At 40.0% G+C, this 15,249-nt stretch overlaps 1 long non-coding RNA gene across 2 annotated transcripts; it reads left to right on the top strand.

Annotated features, from left to right (window-relative positions):
* Positions 1-941: 941 nt before the first annotated feature.
* Positions 942-14,624, top strand: LOC132389172 (uncharacterized). 2 transcript variants are annotated; one of them, XR_009510443.1, is made up of 3 exons: positions 942-962; positions 12,743-12,906; positions 14,482-14,624. It is a non-coding gene; the product is annotated as an uncharacterized LOC132389172 (long non-coding RNA). The 2 variants fall into 2 exon arrangements; XR_009510442.1 differs by lacking the exon at positions 942-962 and adding an exon at positions 9,629-9,695 and having other exon boundaries at positions 12,752-12,906.
* Positions 14,625-15,249: the final 625 nt, after the last annotated feature.

The following is a 15,249-nucleotide window of genomic DNA, read 5'->3' as shown; positions in this document are numbered from 1 at the left end:
CACGCAGGCTCAGCTCTGATACAGGGTCTTCCACCTGAAATATTAACATACTCTCTGTCTTGTTGAATAACTCCAGCATCTTATTTTATTTATGTTAATGATTTTTCCCAACTTGTTGTTTCGGATGTATGGCATGTCTACATTGTGTTTAACAAGGTGTCATATAACTAACTATCTGATAATAGCCAGGTGATAGGCTCAAAGAAATCTTAACCGAGTTTTGGTGCTAATAATGGTCTTAAAGTCCTGCCGGAAAAAAAGTTATAGTGGTTCAGGACAAGAAGTTACGATGTTATAGGTGATATTGCATTGTTATTGATGTCAGAGTGTCTCTATAGACTCAAATCCTATATTGCCGTAGGTGTCAATGCCAGACAATGTTAACCTGAAAGGAGACGGTGAGAATCAGGTGTGACTGAGAAATCTGTATAATCCAGTGACGAGAGGAATCGTCAGCAGAAATGTTTCAGCCCACACTGCTGTAATACTTGTCCATGAATCACCACAGCGCCACCAGTGGTAGGAGGACCAAAGCAGTGGGCGCTGTCTGCTCAATCTGCCTCTGCATTCCGTAGACACAACACTCCTGGTCCAGGGCAAAAGATTGGTTCCAAAAAGGGAATTGCCTGCAATACAGCGAGTAGATACCCTGGAGAATCCTGGTCCAGTGTACAATCCATGGAGAGATCGGAAATGGACATTGTGTGACTGTGGGTGGATGGGCGCAGGTGGATCAGGTGGAACCTACCCTCAAGTGTTCAGTGGATCGGCCCAAGATGTTTGGAAGTGTTTCCCTCCGTTTAAAAACAAAACAGTATTCTGCTTTAATTAATGGCTGACCCTCCTGTTGTTGTTTTGTTGTGTTACAGAACAGTAAAAACTGATCACGCCTGTCCCCAAAATGCATCAAGGTTCGAGCAGTGGAGGAGCTCCAGTGACGTCAACATCGGGAAAGGACACGGGTATGTTGGCGAATCATTTTAATTTATAAATACTCTGCGGATTCTCTGTCTGGGTTTAATTCAATAATGGCAATTCTCAAAGTATTTGTGAAAACTGAGCAGAGAGATGAGAGAGAGAGAGTTGACATCTCTGGGGGAAACACAGTCACATATGGAAGGAGGACAGTTACCGTCTGCTCCTGCTCCTCTGACAGATTGTGATGCACGTTAAAATAGCGAGTTACTCCAGAAGACAAGACATTCTGCAAATGCTGAAAGTTCTGGGCAACAAAGACACAAAATATTGGCAGAATTCAGCAGGTCAGGCAGCATCCATGGACAGGAATAAACAGTCAACATTTCAGATCAGGACCTCAACGAATAGAAAGTAATGTGACAATATCTAGAATTTCTGTCCCCTCATTTCCAGTCCGATGAAGGGCCTTGGCCCGATACGTTGATCGTCTATTCTCCTCCATAGATGCTGCCTGACCTGCTGAGTATCTGCAGCATTTTGTGAGATATTCCAGAGATTTGTTGAGGAAGGGATTGACCAGGCAGACAGTAACCCAGAGTAAAGCGGTGTTGATGGGCAGTACCAGGAGAGTGATGGTGATGGGTTACTGTATTCTCAGCAATAAGCAGAGTCCTTTCAAAACAGGGAGGTATATTCCTGGGGACACGAAAGACCAGACTTCAACAGATGGAACTATACCACCTCCTACACCCCCGTCAACCCCTACCCTCCGGCCCAAACCCGTTCTCCCACATATATACTTCGGACTGTGTTTTGTTTTTTTTTAAATTTTTTTTTATTGAGTTTTCAAATGATTACAGAAAGAAAAAAAATATCTACCCTTCCCCCCTCCCCTTAACACCTCCCCCTTAACATCCCTATAGAAGAAGAGAAAAAGAAAAAAAGAAAAAAGAAAGAAAGAAAGAAAGAAAGAAAGAAAGAAAGAAAGAAAGAAAGAAAGAAAGAAAGAAAGAAAGAAAGAAAGAAAGAAAGAAAGAAAGAAAGAAAGAAAGAAAGAAAGAAAGAAAGAAAGAAAGAAAGAATGCCTGGATATCAGAAGATCCCCACATGCTCCACGGAGTTCATAATAACTTTAGTATATATATATTTCTTTCTTTCCCCAAATAGCCAATTATTTTATCTTCGGAGCACCTATATATTTAATCCTTTTCTTTGTAAATAAGGGCACCAAATTTTCAAAAATGCTTCATATTTATCTCTTAAATTATAAGTATTTTTTTCAAGTGGAATACAGCTGGAAATTTCATTCTTCCAACGATCTATACTTAAGTATGAATCCGATTTCCAAGTAACTGCAATAGCCTTTTTGGCTACTGCCAGTGCAATTTTTATGAATTCTTTCTGATATTTATTCAATTTGGGTTTCGGTTTTATCCCTTCAATATCGCCGAATAAAAATAATATTGGGTATGTAGAAGTTGTGTTCCAATAATTTGTTCCAGTAAAACTCTTAAATTTGTTCAACAAGGTTGAATTTTAGAACAAGACCAAGCAGAATGTAAAAAAGTACCAATTTCTTGGTTACATCGGAAACACTGATCAGATAAATTTGGGTTTAATTTATTTATTCTTTTGTGGTGTAATATATAATTGATGTAAAAAATTATATTGCCCTAATCTTAACCGGACATTTATTGTATTTGTCATACTATCAAGACATAGTCTTGACCAATTTGTTTCTTCAATTTTAATATTCAAGTCAATTTCCTATTTTTGTCTTGACTTATGGATTCCTTGTTTAATTGCCTGTTTTCGAATCAAACTATACATACAAGAAATAATTTTTTTTAGTTTTTCCTTTTTGAATTAAAGTTTCTATTTCATTAGATTTTGGCAATAACATTGTTTGACCCAACTTTTCTCTTAAATAAGCCCTTAATTGGAAGTAACAAAAAAGAGTGTAGTTTGATATTTTATATTTATTCTTTAATTGATCAATTGACATTAATATGCCTCCTTCAAAACAATCTCCTATATATCTAATCCCTTTCTGAAACCAATTATATGAAAGTTGATTTTCCATTGTAAAAGGAATGAGTCTATTTTGAATTAAAGATCTCTTTGCTAATAAAGATTTCTTTATCTCATCATCAACATTTATTCCAGAAATCAATCAAATGTTTTAATATAGGAGATTCTTTCTTTTTCCATATCCATTTAGATTCCCATTTATATATAAAATCTTCTGGTGTATTTTCTCCTATTTTATCAAGTTCTATTCTAATCCATGCTGGTCTATCTTTCTCAAAAAAAGATGCAATAAATCTAAGTTGATTTGCTTTATAATAATTCTTAAAATTTGGAAGCTGTAACTCTCCTAGATCAAATTTCCATGTCAATTTTTCCAACAATATTCTTGACATCTTATCTTTCTAAAGGAACTTGCTCACATATTTATTTAACTCTTGAAAAAACTTCTGGGGTAATTGTATTGGTAGTGATTGAAATAGGTATTGTAGTCTAGGGAATATATTCATTTTTATGGTATTCACTCTACCTACTAATGTTATTGGTAATATCATCCATTTATCAAGATTTTCTTGAATTTTTTTCAATAATGGTAAATAATTTAATTTATGTTCTTTATATCATTATCAACTCTTATACCTAAATATTTTATACCGTTTATCGGCCATCTAAGTTGAGTTATTAATAGACATTGACTATAATCTCCTTTAATAAGAGGTAGAATTTCACCTTTATCCCAATTTAGTTTGTAGCCTGATATTTTCCCATATTCTTCTAATCTAGAGGATAATTTACGCAACGAGTACAATGGGTTTGTTAAATGAAACAGAACATCATCAGCAAATAAGTTAATCTTGTATTCCTCCTGGTTAACTCTGTAACCCTTAATATTTGGGTCCATTCTAATTAATTCAGCTAATGGTTCTATCGCCAACACAAATAAAGCAGGTGATAATGGACAACCTTGACTAATTGACCTTGTTAACTGAAATGGTGTTGAAATCTGACTATTTGTAACTACTTTAGCTTGAGGATTAGTATTGATGGTTTTAATCCATTGTATAAAAGATTTTCCTAACTCATATTTTTCCAATACCTTAAATAAAAAATCCCATTCCAATCTATCAAATGCTTTTTCTGCATCTAAAGCAACTGCCAGACTCATTTCCTCCCTCTTTTGAGCCAAATGAATTATGCTAAATACCCGAGTTACATTATCTGCCGATTGTCTATTTTTAATAAATCCTGTTTGATCCATGTGTATTAATTTTGGTAAGTATTTAGATAATCTGTTAGATAATATTTTTGCTATTATTTTATAGTCAGTGTTTAACAAGGAAATAGGTCTATATGATGTTGGCTTTAAAAGATCTCTATTTTTTTTTTGGCCATACAATTAAAATAGCTGCGGAAAAAGATTCTGGAAGTTTATGCATTCTTTCCGCTTGGTGTATTAACTCCATAAAAGGAGGAATTAATAAATCTTTAAACTTTTTATAAAATTCAGGCAGAAGAACATCTTCTCCTGGGGATTTATTACTTTGAAATGATCATAGAGCTTCTGCAAACTCTTTTAATGTAAAAGGCAAATCTAATCCCTTCTGTTCTTCCGAATTCAATTTTGGAAGAGTTATTTGGGGTAAAAACCTTTCTATTTTGACATTATCATTTTGTGTTTCTGATTTATACAGTTCAGAATAAAAACTCTTAAAAGTTTCATTAATTTCTAAAGGTTGATAAGTAATTTTATTTACTCTTGTTCGAATTGCATTTATCGTTTTAGAAGTCTGGTCTGTTTTTAACTGCCAAGCAAGAACCTTATGTGATCTTTCACCTAGTTCATAATATCTCTGTTTATTTCTCATAATTGCTTTTTCTGTTCGATATATCTGAAGTGTATTATATTGAAACTTCTTATTAACAAGTTGTCTTCGTTTTTCTTCTGTCATATATATTTGAGATTCTTTTTCTAATTTTGTAATCTCTTTTTCCAATTGATCTATTTCTATCATAGATTCCTTCTTAATTTTAGAAGTATAACTTATTATCTGACCTCTCAAATATGCCTTCATTGCTTCCCACAATATGAATTTATCATCAACTGAATGTGAATTTGTATCTAAAAAAAACTGAATCTGCTTTTTCATGAAATCACAAAAATCTTGACATTTTAGTAATATTGAATTAAATCATCTATAAATTGATTTCTCTTTATCTATCATTATCATTAACAAAGGAGAATGATCTGACAGTATTCTTGCTTTATATTCCATATTTTTCAGTCTTGAATATTCGTTGTTAATAGGAAAAAATCTATCCTTGAATAAGTTTTATGTCTATTTGAATAAAATGAATAATCTCTTACCTTTGGGTTAATTCTTCTCTATATATCAATCTTTCATCAATGATAAAGTTAATTTTGCTACTTTTGATTTTGTGACAACCTTTGTTGATCTATCTAAAACTGAATCGAGACAAAAGTTAAAATCTCCACCTATTAATATTTTGTCATGTGTGTTAGCCAAATTCAAAAAGACCTCTTGTATAAATTTTACATCATTTTCATTTGGTGCATAAATATTCATAAGAGTCCATAGTTCAGAAAAAAAATTGCAATGTAAAATTACATATCTCCCCGCCGAATCAATTAATACATTTTGTCTTTTAATTGGTAATTTTTTATTAACCAAAATTGCAACTCTTCTCCCCTTTGAGTTAAATGAAGCTGCAATAACATTTCCAACCCAAGCTCCTTTTAATTTCTGATGTTCTTTCTCTACTAAGTGTGTTTCTTGTAAAAAAGGTATATCTATTTTCATTTTTTTAATGTGTGTTAAGATTCCTTTACTTTTCACCAGTCCATTAAGCCTATTAACATTAAAACTTTAAAAAACTATTAGATTAGTCATTATTTTTAAATGGGTTACTCCAATCTATAATAATACCTAATCTTTCATCTTTCGTGGTACCTTGGGGAATCTTTTTAAAATTCTCCATGCTGCTATATGTGTCCCCACCGATCATCCAGGCAAAAAAAAAATAGAAGAAAAATAGATTATAAAAAAAAACAAAATACCCCCCTACTAATGTTGTGGATAAAAAAGAACACAACATTACCCCCCTCTGTTGTACGGGTCATGGCAATCGCCATGATTACACACGTGAATCCCGTAGCAATCTCTCCAAAGCTCCACCAGCTCCCCTGCGACATAGAAAAGTATATATATGAGAAGAAAAAGAAAAAATACTACACACAGTTAATATTTCTCAAATTTTGCCTTTCTCCCCCTCTATCATCCTTAAATATCCATCAATTCCATTCACTGTCTCTGACTTCATCTTTAAACCATTACGCTTGGAAATCTCTATGTGTAGTTAGCGAATAACTATGAGTTTTTGTGCAAATTCCTCCGCTTCTCGATAATCAGTAAAACATCTTTTTCCATCCTCCAAAAAAATTATGTGTTGCTGGGTGACGCATTATGACTTTATAACCTTTTTCCCATAAAGCTTTTCTCACTGGGTTAAATTCCTTCTTTCTCTTCAAAAGGTTATAACTTATATCAGGATAGAAAATAATTGCTTTCCCTTCTTTCATCAATGTCCCTTTACTCTTTCTGGCACATTGGGCAGCCGCCTTCAGGATCTTTTCTTTATCTTGGTATCTTAAGCATTTTATCAAAATTGATTGTGGATTTTGATCAGTTTGAGGTCTTGATCTTAAGGCTCGATGAGCCCTTTCAATTTCAATTAGAGTTTCTTCTTCCATTTCCAAGTTTTCAGGGATCCATTTTTGAAATAAATTATTGGATCTTCGCCTTCTATATCTTCTTTTAAGTCCAACAATCTTAATATTGTTTCGTCTGCTGAAATTTTCTAGATATCCACTTTTTCCAACAATTGTATTCTTTCTGATGTCCAGGCAGAGATATTATCTTCCGTTTTATTCATTCTTTCAACCATGTCTTCCGTTGTGGCTTCCAAGTCTATAATTCTCTTTCCATTTTTTCCTCTTTTTATCATTTTATCAAACATAATCTCCATATTTATCTTTTTTATTTCTTTTAATGCGTTTAATTTTTTCTAATTTACGCATTATTTGCATCAAAGTTTTTTCTATATTTCCAGAAAAACTTTTACCTCCATCTTCGTCTGATTTATCCAGAGAATCTGAATCTGCCGCAGATTCACTTTCACTTCCGGTTTCAATCGTAACTGGGATTTGTAGTTCAGGTTGTTCGCGTTTGCGCATGCTCCTTCCTTCGCGTTTGCGCAGTTCTTGTTGGTCTTTTTCTTTGAAATGGTCGATGTTGCCGCAGCTTCCTGTTCTGCATCACCGCAGGTGAAATGTACCTGAGCCCGCGGTTCTCTGGCAGCAGCGGGCCTTGATTCAGTTCCAACTTGTGTTGTCTTCACGGTAGTAGTTTTCTTCATCTTCTGTTTATGAGACACAGTTTGAAACAATCCGGAGTAGTTTATAAGTAACTTTTAGAAAGTATTTACTAACTTTTCTTCACGTAAACATTAATTTACTGATTTTTTTACGGGAGAGCTGGTTTCCCGCGTCTCGAGCCTACGTCATCAGGTGACACCCCCCCCCCCCCCACCCCCGTGTTTTGTTGTGATCTTTATGTAACTCCCTGGGTCGCCTCAGGCTCGCTCAGCTCGTTCTCGTCTAGGGGGAGCAGCCTTCGGCCCCGCCAAACTGGGTAATCAGCTGGTGTGGATGCTGTGTGATGTCCCCGCCTCACCCAAAAACAGACAGTACACCATATGCGATTAAATGAGTACAATTTATAAAGGTTACTATAACTAAGTGATTAATAACGATACAGTATATATGAAGAGAAAATTAAAGAAAAGGCGCCAAACTTATCAAAGTCCAAACCACTTCGTGCACAACCGTTGGAGCTCAATTACTGAAGTCTTCTGGCCACCATTCGCTCCCCTCCGAACTCCTCGACTCTCCAAACAGCTCAGGACCCTCCGAGTGGTCAACCAAGCACATCTAGCTTCATCCCCCCCCCCTTGGAGAATCTCCCGGCCTCGGACCCCCCTTTGGGGTCCGATACTCGCCCAGCTTAGAGCATTGCGTCCTCTCTCTCGACCCCCTCGCGCCGATCTGCCCAAAAGCCCGTCAACAAAAGCTTACAGACTCAGAAGAAAGAACATTAATCCCCATTTGGTTTACAAAGGAATACCATTCTCGTTATCAGTAAATTAGCATTCCTGCTAGTTAACAAAAAGAAGAAACCCTCTTTACATTTAGGTTCCAGAGAGAAAGTTACTACCCAGTATGGTGTTGAAATTTCTTTAATGCTCCTCATTTTCCTTCACATGTCCGGGCTCAGTGATCACCGAGCTCCTGTCAAGCTGTGACGATTTCCAGCTGCTGCGGTTGACGGATATCTACCGGGACAGGCTGGAGCATGCGATGGAAGGAGGGGTGCACGGAGTGAGCCTGGCGTTAATGACCAAGAATCAGTTCAGTGTACAGGAACATCGGGTGAGTGGGAGAGAGAATGAGTTTGAATTTTTGCAAATCACTGGACTGATGGGTGCCGGAACTCTGACTCATCAGATATTATATTAGATAAAGGAACAACTGGGAAATAAATGCTCTACATACAATCCCAGACATGTGAATCTGAACCAGTGATACAAAGGGGTGAAAAGACCCCGCGGAATGGTGGGTGGCTGCTCAATGTTCAGAGTGAGTTGAGTTGTGTGGGCTTACAGTATTAAATTGAAATATTACAGGAAGTTTTGGTTTGGGAAGAACGTGCAGCGTGATGGCAGGATGACAGTGAGAACTGGGACATCATCTGTGGGTGCCAAAGGAGCTCGAGTGTGTTCTGTTCCGGGTGGAGATCATTCTGTTACAATCTGTAACTGCAAACATTGTGGATCGGGGAACACTGCCATGTCGTAATGTGTAATCACTGAATAAACCTCCACTGGAAAAGGCAAAGGAAAGGCATCAGGTGTCAGCCGGTAATCCGCTGTCATGTTGGACACTGGCGGACTGAGGAGATGAATCACATCATATTTTCTGAAACTTCTCTGCAACTCGCTCTGTTATTAAAGCCCTCCTGTTTTCTTTCCTCATCTGTGTTCGTTATTTTCTGATTTTGTTTTACACGGTCAAATCCGGTGAGGAAATATTTATGGATTTGGAGCCACGTCAATGAAGCGGTCACAGACCAGCCAGGATCTCATTGACTGGTGGACCAGGTTCACGGTGACTGTCCCTCCGTGTGCTCTGCACTCAGAATGTACAGTCCATGTCCAGACAGGATCAGCACCCGTCCGGGTGACTGCTCAGTGTGATCCCGTTACAGAGCACATCATTTACTTCTCATTCTCTGTGTGAATCTGTCAGTCTCCAATATGTTCACCTTTACTCTTCACAGAAAATCTCTGATCTCGCTGATAAGGGAGAGCGGGCGGACAGTTCTAAACTCCTCCTGAGACTGGTGATGGAGAAAGGCTCCCACGCCCCGAGGGTGATGTGGGAAACCTTTGTGAAAATGCGGATTGGTGTCCCAGAGTTGGACAAAATACTGAAGGAATTACAGATATATGGTGAGATAATATCAGAGATTAATTTAAATTCGGATTGAATTTGGTACATGTTACAATTTGACAAAAATGATTTCCTCAATTTGTTTAAATTCAAACAGGTTGTGATTCTTCCCATCGACCAATTCCTGCTCAACATTTACTAAAGATTCTCGGTGAGCTGAAAGGTAAGTGAACATGCATTGAACATTGAAGAGTATAACACAGGAACAGGCCATTAGGCAAATAATATTGTGCCGAAACAGCTAAGAAATAAATCAAACACAGCCAAACTCTAATCTCTCCTTCCTTCACCGTGTCCATCTGCCTCCATCTTCCTTACATCAATGTGCCTGTCCAAACGTCTCTTAGAAGTCTCTAACAATTTGTCTCTACCACCTTACCAGGCAGTGTGTTCCAGGCATCCACGACTCTCTGATTTAAAAAAAAAACTACCCCTCACATCCCCCTTAATCCAACCCCCGCTCACCTTCACTGCACGCCCTCTAGTAACAGATATTTCAAACCCAGGAGACTGATTCTCTCTGCCCACTGTATCTAAGTCTCATCATTTTGGATAGTTGTCAGAGCTTCCTCAATCTCTGATGATCCAGAGAAAACATTCCAATCTTATCCTGGCTCTCATGATAGCACATGCCCTCTGAACCGGCAGCATCCTGGTAAACCTCTTCTGCCCCCTCTCTAAAGCATCAACATCCCTCCGGTAGTGGGGTGATCGGAACGGTACGCAATGACCCAGATGAGGCTGAAGCAAATTTCATTAAGTTGAAACTTGACCTCTGTTTCCACCAACAGTTGTAATTTGAGTCGGGCGGTTCAGTTGTTGAGCCACGAGGATCTGACCAGGTAAATGTTGACACTGTGACAGAGGACACAGTGAGACACAGGGAAACGTGTTTGCTAGAGGGAGAGTTTTCAAAGGACATTTTGAGGAAAGAGGCAGAGAGCTGGCGAGTTTGAGGAAAGTGATCACACCGCTCTGGGGCCTGCAACTACAGATCCCCACCGGAGTCTGAGTGGAGAAGGGGCGATCTGGAGATGGGGTGAAAAAAAATATATTCCTTCACACCAATAAGTCAAAACCTTCTGTTGCCAACCACTGCCCCTTCCTGAACAGCCTCATCCTTAACCATTTTCCAAACTCCCCCAGTTCCCGCAGATTATCTTTTCTCAGAGTTGGGCGTCCACTGAAGTTCCAGTCACAGAATAGTAATAATAGCATCACTTTAATTAGAAAAGCAGGGAACATCCCAACTGGTCTGTTCAACCATAGAGCAGCAGATGAACCCCGCTGTGTTCACATCTGCACTCCCTAGTGCAAACACTGCTGCAGTGTTAGAGAGGATGAGATTGGGGGACATATTCCTCAGCTCAGTCCACAGAAGCTGAGATTCCTGTCTGCCGGTGTTGTGTGATGGACACTGTGGAAGGATGAGAGATGGGAATTAGGACAGGGAAACCGAGGGTTCTGGGATCGCGGCAAGGAAGGTGCAAAGGACTGGAAATATCTATAAATAATATTGCAATTAGTTAAATTGTGACCGTCTGGATGGGAAGCTCACCACATCCATAAGCCCATCATGTCTGTGAAAATGGAGCCCGGGCCAATGCATGGTCTCAAGAGATTGTAAGACATCGTCATCGCAGACTGAGTTGGATCACTCAACTGCACATTTAACAGAGGAGAGAGCGAAGGAAAGACAAATATCACAAAACTTATTAATATTGCATCAGACCATGTCCTATCTGATTATTCGAAGTTCTTAACAGAAATATAAGGAATCTCGGCCAGAACAGTTTAGGGTCTCTCATTTACAAGAACAAATCCCAAAGCTGATAATTTAAACACGGGACCAGAGATAGATCAATCAGGAAATTTACAGACTACTCATGCCTCTGTCACTTCTGTCAATGCTGTTCCAGTCCACATCCGCTCAATGAAACCCCACACTTTCCCAGCAACATGGATTTGGTAAATCACTACAAGCTTGTTCGTCACTATTCCTCATGTTGTTTGCCAAGGGAACAGACACAGCAGTGAAATTCTCACACCCTTTTCTGAATATGAAGCAGAAACACTTCCCGATTATTGAAGAACATCATTTCTACCACTATCACATTCTCTAAAGTAAATATGTCCACAATCAATGTTTTCCTACGCTCCCTATCACAACCGAGTACATTGAATGGAGACCCCACACTGACCTGACAGGGTCCTGACACACAGTGAGACCCCACACACCCCTGACATGGTCCTGACACACAGTGAGACCCCACACACCCCTGACAGGGTCCTGACACACTGTGAGACTCCACACACCCCTGACAGGGTCCTGACACACTGTGAGACCCCACACACCACTGACAGGGTCCTGACACACTGTGAGATACCACACACCCCTGACAGGGTCCTGACACACAGTGAGACCCCACACACCCCTGACAGGGTCCTGACACACTGTGAGATCCCACACACCCCTGACAGGGTCCTGACACACTGTGAGACCCCACACACACCTGTCAGGGTCCTGACACACTGTGAGATCCCACACACACCTGTCAGGGTCCTGACACACTGTGAGATCCCACACACCCCTGACAGGGTCCTGGCACACTGTGACACCCCACACACCCCTGACAGGGTCCTGACACACTGTGTAACCCCACAGACACCTGACAGGTTTCTGACACATTGTGAGATGAGAAAATCTGTAGTATCGGGAATTCTAACCATCAGACACAAAATGCTTGAGGAACTCAGCGACCAGACATCAGCTATGGGAAAGAGTAAAGAGTCGACGTTTTGCGAAGGATCTCGGCCCGTAACATCGACTGTATACACATTTCCATAGTTGCTGCCTGAACTGTTGAATTCTTACAGCAGCTTGTATATGTCTCTACTCACGTTTGGATTTATAATATCCAATGTATCAAATATTTATTTACACCCCTAACTCCACGTGACACCACGTTCAATCACTTAAAATCCATGGGGTCATATCCATGTTCCTCAGTTCACTACTTACTGCCCTGTCTTTCGCTGTGAAATTCCTTCTCTGATCTGTCCTTCCAAATTGTAACACTTCTGTGTGTCTATCTCCGATTCTGTTTGGCGACGTGCTGCATAGAATCCCCGTCTTTAGGCCCCAGAGATAAATTTGTGGTCCATTAGGTGTTCGATAATGTCTTTAATTTTCCTCATTTTCCTTCACAGATCTGAGAGTGATCACCGAGCTCCTGGCAAGCTGGGACGATTCCCAGCTGCTGCAGTTGACGGACTTCTACCGGGACAGGCTGGAGCAGGCGATGGAAGGAGGGGTGCACGGAGTGAGCCTGGCGTTAACGGCCGAGAATCAGTTCAGCGGAGAGGAACATCGGGTGAGTGGGAGGGAGAATGGGTTTGAATTTTCACACGTCACAGGACTGATGGGTGTCGGGATTCTCACACATCGGATAATAAAGCATAAAAACAAATCAGAAATAAATATATATAATTCCTAAAAATGTGAATCTCAAGCGATGATTGAAAAAGTTGTAAATACCCCTGCTGGTGGCTCAATGTTCAGAGCGAGGCGAGTAGGCAACAGTTCTATGATGTTGCAATAAATGAGCTTAAATGGAAATACGCTAGAAATCTTCATTTCGGGAAGAGTGTAGTACAGAGGTCGGCAACCTGCGGCTCCAGAGCCACATGCGGCTCTTTGATCTTTGTGATGCGGCTCCCCGTGGTTTGTTAGCTTTTGAAATGTAATTCGAAATTTGAAGATTATGGTGATCTTGTACAATATGAAAACTTTGCGGAGACACCCTTTCCTGGCACATCCGAACCGGCTCACAATTAGCCACCGTTCCGACTAAGGGAGATAGCCTACGGGGGTTTGTGAGTACGTGTCTTTTGGAGCATCCGCGCCCACGGGGACGGGTTGAGGGAGGCTTAAAAGCAAGGCTGTTTAGTTCGAATAAAGTTACCTTTGACTGCAGTCTTTATTTTAGCACTGCGTGTAGCACACCGCTACAACGTGTTTTTTATCGCTATTAATATCCATCACAACTGCCAATGCCTGACATCCGCCAGTGCGCGCATTCTTTTAATTCTTCGATCCAAGGTAGGCTACCTACGGAGTAACCTTCAACCCAACGTCTTTTTTTCGGAGTTCAAAATGTTTTTGTTGCATGCAGAAATGTAATTTCGTTTTCTCTGCAGGAGTTCATCAATTTCATAAATGCAACACATTATAGTTTGTTTATACATAGCATAAAGGCAAAAAAACCCGTTGTATGCAGTGTTATTTCATTTTGTGGCTCCCAGTGTTTTCTTTTCTGTGGGAAATGGGTCCATATTGGGTCCAACCCGGGCATTAGGACCGGATGCCACAGGAGCTCGAGTGTGTTCTGTTCTCGCTGGAGATCATTCTGTGACAATCTGTAACTGCAAACAGTGTGGATCGGGGAATACTGCCGTGTTGTAATGTGTAATCACTGAATAAACCTCCACTGGAAAAGGCAAAGGAAAGGCATCAGGTGTCAGCCGGAAATCCGCTGTCATGTTGGACACTGGCGGACTGAGGAGATGAATCACATCATCTTTTCTGCAACTTCCCAGAGACTGTTCACGCTGATACAAAAACCCTCCTGACTTCTTTCTTCATCTGTGATCGTTATTTTCTGATTTTGTTTTACACGGTCAAATCCAGTGAGGAAATATTTATGGATTTGGAGCCACATCAATGAAGTGGTCACAGACCAGCCAGGATCTCATTGACTGGTGGACCAGGTTCACGGTGACTGTCCCTCCATGTGCTCTGCACTCAGAATGTACAGTCCATGTCCAGACAGGATCAGCACCCGTCCGGGTGACTGCTCAGTGTGATCCCGTTACAGAGCACATCATTTACTTCTCATTCTCTGTGTGAATCTGTCAGTCCCCAATATGTTCACCGTTACTCTTCACAGAAAATCTCTGATCTCGCTGATAAGGGAGAGCGGGCGGACAGTTCTAAACTCCTCCTGAGCCTGGTGATGGAGAAAGGCTCCCGCGCCCGGAGGGTGATGTGGGAAACCTTTGTGAAAATGCGGATTGCTGTCCCAAAGTTGGACAAAATACTGAAAGAATTACATATATATGGTGAGATAATATCAGAGATTAATTTAAATTTGTATTGAATACAGCACACTTTAAAATGTTACAAAAATGATTTCCCTCAATTTGTTGATATTTAAACAGGTTGTGATCCTTCCCATCGACCAATTTCCGCTCAACTTTTACTAAAGCTTCTCAGTGAGCTGAAAGGTAAGTGAACATGCATTGAACACTGAAGAGTATAACACAGGAACAGGCCATTAGGCAAATAATATTGTGCCGAAACAGCCAAGAAATAAATCAAACAAACCTGAAGACTAATCTCTCCTTCCTTCACCATGTCCACATGCTTCCATCTTCCTTACATCCATGTGACTGTCCAAAAGTCCTTTAAAAGCTTCTAATAATTTGCCTCGACCACCTTACCAGGCAGTGCATTCCAGGCAGCCACGATGCTCTGATTTAAAAAATAAGCTGTCCTTCACATCCCCCTTCATTCTACACCCTCTCACCTTCAATATATCCCCTCTGGTAATAGACATTTCAACCACTTCAATATATTCCCTCTGGTAATAGACATTTCAACCGCGGAAACGGATTCTCTCTGTCCACTCTATCTAAGCCTCTCGTAATCTTGTGAA

Source organism: Hypanus sabinus, unplaced genomic scaffold (assembly GCF_030144855.1).
Source record: "Hypanus sabinus isolate sHypSab1 unplaced genomic scaffold, sHypSab1.hap1 scaffold_489, whole genome shotgun sequence".
Taxonomy (NCBI): domain Eukaryota; kingdom Metazoa; phylum Chordata; class Chondrichthyes; order Myliobatiformes; family Dasyatidae; genus Hypanus; species Hypanus sabinus.
The sequence above is the reverse complement of the archived record's forward strand: the minus strand, read 5'-3'. Positions and strand labels throughout refer to the sequence as shown.